General features: G+C 42.6%; 1 non-coding gene across 1 annotated transcript; it reads left to right on the plus strand.

Annotated features, from left to right (window-relative positions):
• The first annotated feature begins 2,194 nt into the window (after nucleotides 1-2,194).
• Nucleotides 2,195-2,266, plus strand: TRNAI-AAU (transfer RNA isoleucine (anticodon AAU)). The gene has a single exon. It is a non-coding gene; the product is annotated as a tRNA-Ile (tRNA).
• Nucleotides 2,267-6,179: the final 3,913 nt, after the last annotated feature.

Here is a 6,179-nt window from a genome sequence, read left to right on the forward strand (position 1 = left end):
TTATTGTTGCCAAATTTTTCACGATCCCCACATTCAGTTATGTGACCCCATATGAGGTTGTGACCCACAGTTTAAGAAGCTTTAGATTGCCCCCCCACACACAGTTTCTGGTTGGAATTTAATCAGTGAGACGATTAGCCCTGGGGGGTTCAAATAATCTGTAAAAAGAGGCCCTCAGACCCTTGTTCTTTGCCTCAACCAGTTCAGTCAGGTTCCCTCCTGTGTTATTCTGATCCACCCATGCTGGTGGATTAGGGAGGCAAATCGACCCCTGTAGCCATCACAGGCCCAAGATATTTTAGACCAGGGGTGTCAAACGTATGGCCCACAGGCCACATCTGTCCCCCGTTATCCAGCCTGCAAGCCAGTTGAGGCAGCCACACTGCCAGTCCCCACTGTGGGCTCACCAGTTAAGTCAGCCACCCCCAACCCCAGGAGCCAGCGTGGCGTAGAGTGGTGGACTCCAATCTGGAGAACCGGGTTTGATTCCCCACTCCTCCACATGAGCGGTGGACACTAATCTGGTGAACCATGTTGGTTTCCCCACTCCTACGCATGAAGCCAGCTGGGTGACCTTGGGCGAGTCATAGCTCTCTTAGAGCTCTTTCAGCCCCACCTACCTCATGGGGTGTCTGTTGTGGAGAGGGGAAGGGAAGGGGATTGTAAGCCGGTTTGATTCTCCCTTAAGTCGTAGAGAAAGTTGGCATATAAAATCCAACTCTTCTTTTTCTCCCGATGTGGGCTGGCGAGGTATGGCCCAGTCCGACCAAGTGGCATTTATGTCATATCTGGCCCTCGTAACAAATAAGTTCGACACCTCTGTTTTAGAGTCCCAGAGAATGTGTCCTGTCCACTGTTATGGTTACACCTTTGTTCCCTTGGCCTTTGTCTTGACTTTGTTTTGATTCTTCCAGTCTGTACTTGCCCCATCCCTCCCCCATCCTTTCTCATTTCTGTAACCAAATCAACTTTTTTGCTTTTACATGGAATCAGTTTCCGCTATGCTTTCTTCTTTACTGAGCTCTCTGCTCATGCCGTGCAGACCCCCTCAGCACCATAGCCTCAGGGAAGTGAGGTTTGCCTTCTGTCCCTGTTCATTCTCTGCGGCTTCCCAATCTTCTATCTTTTAAAATTTTATAACATCCAGCCTGATGAAGAGTCCAGGCGAGCTTGCATAATGTTTTGTGTCCGTTGTGTGTATGTAAAGTGACGTAAAGTCACAGCTGACTTAGGGCAACCCTGCAGGGTTTTCAAGGCAAGAGACTAACAGAGGTGGTTTGCCATTGCCTTCCTCTTTATGTCCATTGGGTTGGTCCTAATAAGTAGTCCTACACAGATTTTGTTCACTCTGGCTAGCTCAAATGGGCTGCTGTCCAGGGTCCTGAATGAGCAAACAGGTGTAGCTGTGGATATCTTTACTAGAAGCATCCTGTGGCTAGTGGCTCTGAAAATATGCCCTCTTCCAGCTTTTAGGGGTAGCCAGAATATTTTTTCCAACACACACTGATCAAGGGTTCTCTCCTGGACAGAGGCGGGGCTGTGGCTCAGTGGCAGAGCATCTTCTTGGCATGCAGAAGGTCCCGGGTTCAATCCCCAGCATCTCCAGTTAAAGGCATAGGCAAGTAGGTGATGTGAAAGACCCCTGCCTGAGACCCTGGAGACCTGCTGCCAGTCTGAGTAGACAGTACTGACTTGGATGGACCAAGGGTCCTTATAAAGGGGAGGGACCGTGGCTCAGTGGTAGAGCATCTGCTTGGCATGCATAAGGTCCCAGGTTCAATCCCCGGCATCTCCAGTTAAAGGCATAGGCAAGCAGGCGATGGGAAAGACCCCTGCCTGAGACCCTGGAGAGCCGCTGCTGGTCTGAGTAGACAATACTGACTTTGATGGACCAATGGTCCGATTCAGTATAAGGCAGTGTCATGCGTTCATAGGAAGGAAGGAAGGAAGGAAGGAAGGAAGGAAGGAAGGAAGGAAGGAAGGAAGGAAGGAGTGAGCTTTTGCAACTTCCATATGGAAGGCTGAAGGCAACAGAGTTCAAGGCAAGAGGATGACAACGGAAGCTGCTGCCCTCAAGAATTCACCACTTCATTAGAGAGCCAGTTCTCAATCTCCCTTTAACCAGCATAGTCAAGGAACTGCCACAAGAAAATGAAAGACCCAGCTTCATGTGTTCATATGATTTATATGGGGAGGGGCTGTGGCTCAGTGGTAGAGCATCTGCTTAATATGCAGAAGGTCCCAGGTTCAATCCCCGGCATCTCCATTTAAAGGGACTACTCAAGTAGGTGATCTGGAGAGCCGCTGCTGGTCTGAGTAGACAACACTGACTCTGATGAACCAAGGGTCTGATTCAGTATAAGGCACTTCATGGGTTCCCTTAGGACACCACTAGTACAGCGCCCTGGAATTCTGGGGGTTTGGCTCCTTTGTCTCAAGAGACTGCAACCTCTTCAGATAAATCCCAGGAAGTTCAATACAAACTAAGGCTTAGTTCACACATAGTCGAGAATGAAGTGAAAAGGACATAGTCGATCTCTGAGGCAGCAAAATGGACTGTTCTGCTTAGGGTTGCCAAGTCCCTCTTTGCCACTGGTGGGAGGTTTTTGGGGCGGAGCCTGAGGAGGGCGGGCTTTGGGGAGGGGAGGGATTTCAATGCCGTAAAGCCCAATTGCTAAAGTGGCCATTTTCTCCAGATGAACTGATCTCTATCAGCTGGAGATCAGTTGTAATAGCAGATCTCCAGCTAGTACCTGGAGGTTAAGCAACCAAAATAAACACCACTGCACTGATACCACACGTAAGGAAGAAAAGTGCAGGAATTGCTGGAATTACTGAGATATAACAGACAACACACAAGTGTGACGAAGTGTATCAAAGTGTATCAAGTGTACAAATTAACAAATAACAAACACACAATATAATACAAAACTCTTTCAAAGTCCAAGGTACAAAATGCTAGTTTAAGAGCCAAGCATCAAGGAATTTTTCATATAGAAGTTGCTAGGAAGACGATTGTTTCTGTATTCTTCATCAGTTCCATTTCTATATAGGAAAAGATGCTTATATAATTTACATTATTTAAAAAAATTATTTGCTATGATAATAACATGAGTGTTACTTACAGTTCAAGTTTCTCTTATATGCACATAAGGTTATCTCCTATCAGTTTGAGAAAGAGACTGTATTTAAATTGGATACAGAAACGATCGTCTTCCTAGCAACTTCTTTATGAAGAATTCCTTGATGCTTGGCTCTTAAACTAGCATTTTGCACCTTGGACTTTGAAAGAGTTTTGTATTATATTGTGTGTTTGTTATATGTTAATTTGTACACTTGATACACTTTGATACACTTTGTCACACTTGTGTGTTGTCCGTTATATCTCAGTAATTCCAGCAGTACCTGGAGGTTGGCAACCCTAGTTCTACTTGAGAATGCTGATGGTAAATTCCAGCACTGGATGTACCTTCAAATAAACCATCCAATGAGAAAACTAGTTCAGCAGGGAGAAAGGTCTCATCCCTTTTTGCTTAGCATATGGGTTTCCTACTTACCTGGAGTTTTTCACATAGGGGAGCAGTCCAAAATGAGATCCTCCGCCCACTGTTTGAAGCAGCACAGCCCAGTTTATGGCCTCAAGGCACTGTTACCTTCTTTCCCGACAGGTGGGAAACATGCCTCAATTAAATTAAGCCATGGTGGGTGTAAGAAAGATCTCAAGGTACAACAAGTCTACTGGGACACAGACAAACAGTATATTCTCTCAGAAAGGGAGGGCATCTTGGCCATCTTTCTGGGCATGGAGTAGGGGTCACTGGGGGTATGTGGGGGAGGTAGTTGTGAATTTCCTGCATTGGGCAGGGAGTTGGACTAGATGACCCTGGTGGTCCCTTCCAACTCTATGATTCTATAAGCATAAATGCCAGCAGTAATAATGCAGATGACTCCATTTTGCCTTTGGGGGAGATTCTGCAGTGTTTTAAAAAATGAGTTGGTATGCACATAACTTGCCAGCATGGTGTAGTGGTTAAGAACTGTGGTTTGGAGCAGTGGACTCTGATCTGGAGAACCGGGTTCGCTTCCCCACTCCTACACGTGAGCGGTAGAGGCTAATCTGGTGAACTGGGTTGGTTTCCCCACTCCTATGCATGAAGCCAGCTGGGTGACCTCGGGCTAGTCACAGTTTTATTAAGAGCTCTCTCAGCCCCACCTACCTCACAGGGTGTCTGTTGTGGGGAAGGGAAGGTGATTGTAAGTTAATTTGATTCTGCCTGAAGTGGTAGAGAAAGTCGGCATATAAAACCCAACTCTTCTTCTTCTACTACTCTTTCACATTTCCATCCACTCTCCTAGCCTTTTTAGAAATTCAGCTGAACAAAGGTGTGATACACATGTGCCTTTATTCCTTGGGGAAGGGCATGTAAATGCACAAACCTAGATATTAAGTACCAGATCACTCCTTCCCTTCTGTCCCTCTGTAGGTAAATGTCATTGAATTAAGCAATAGAATAGTGTCAGCAATGCTAAAGATGGCTAGATGGCCAATGCTAAAGATGGCTAGATGGCCATCTGTCAGCAATGCTGATTCTGTAAACTTAAGCAGTTCATGAGGGGGAGGGCAGGAAGGGTTGCGTCAGTGTTTGGCTCTCATGGCCCTTTCTTACATGCCCAGGGAAATGCCAGTCGCCACTTTGGGGTCAGGAAGCAATTTTCCTCCAGGCCAGATTGGCCAGGGATCCTGGAGGGTTTTTTGTTGCCATCTTCTAGGCATGGAGCAGGGGTCACTGGGAGGTAGTTGTTTTTTTTTTTTTTTTTATAATTTTTTATTGAATTTTACAATATAAAAAAAAAGAAAAGAAAAAAGAAACAAGAAAAAAAGAAAGAAAAAAAATACATATATAGATATAAAAGGGTATTCACATAACATATTGAATACATTTCATTTTTTAATACATTCATCAAAAGAAAAATACCCTTTCCCCCCACCCACCAAAAGTGACCCATCACCATGACTTCCATAGAAGTGTCCGGTAGCTTTATTTATTTATCTAAATTCTAATATTGCTTAAAGAATAATTTTCTATAGCTCACTAAATAACAAAGTAAAATCCATTTTTGCCAACTTATCCCAATATGAGGTAGCCTTAAACCATGTTAACTTAAATTCTTCCAAATCATTTCCATGCAGAATTTCTGTTAATCTGGCCATCCTCATATATAACCACACTTTCTCTCTCCATTCTGTAATTGAGGGTTTACTTGTTTGTTTCCATACTCTCGCTATCACAATCCTTGCAGCAGCAAAACTATATTGACAAATAATCCTATCCCGATCATGAATATCGTTTGTGGGTATTCCCAATAAACAAAATAATGGTTTTCTTTTCACTTTACTATTAATCAAATTATTTGTTTCTTTTATTATTTTTTTCCAAAAATTTTTGATTTTTTTACAAGTCCACCAGACATGCATATAAGTTCCTCTTTCTTTTCCACATTTCCAACAGATTCCTTTATCTTGACTGTTCATTTTGGATATCATAAATGGGGTTATATGCCATCTATAAAACATTTTATAGAGATTTTCTCTAATTTCATTAGTTATTGTAAATTTAAACTCCCTCTTCCATAAATTTTCCCATTTATCCAGGTCTATATTGAATCCTAAATCCTGCATCCATTTGATCATGACTGGTTTAATTCTTTCTTGTTCTAAATTAATAGTCATCAATAATTTATACATCCTACCAATCAATCCTTTATTTCCTTTATCTAATATCTTTTCTAACTCGGATTTATTTTTACTGAATCCAAGTTTACTATCTTTATTAAAAATATCTTGTAGTTTATAATATAAAAACCAGTCTTTTATATTTAACTCTTCCCTGCTTTTTAAAGCCCATTTACTCTCCTTCCATTCAATAATACCCCTATATATCTCTATATCTAAGTTTAATTGTTTTCCCCTCTTCATATAAGCTTCTATTGGATTAATCCACCCCGGGGTCGTATTTTCTAAAGTCTTCTTATATTTTGTCCAAATTTGAAATAACCCAGCTCTAATAATATGAATTTTAAAATCTCTGTTTACCTTTTCCTTTTCATACCACAGATATGCATGCCAGCCATATCGAAGATTATACACTGGGAGGTAGTTGTGAATTTCCTGCATTGTG

Source organism: Euleptes europaea, chromosome 9 (genome assembly GCF_029931775.1).
Source record: "Euleptes europaea isolate rEulEur1 chromosome 9, rEulEur1.hap1, whole genome shotgun sequence".
Taxonomy (NCBI): Eukaryota; Metazoa; Chordata; class Lepidosauria; order Squamata; family Sphaerodactylidae; genus Euleptes; species Euleptes europaea.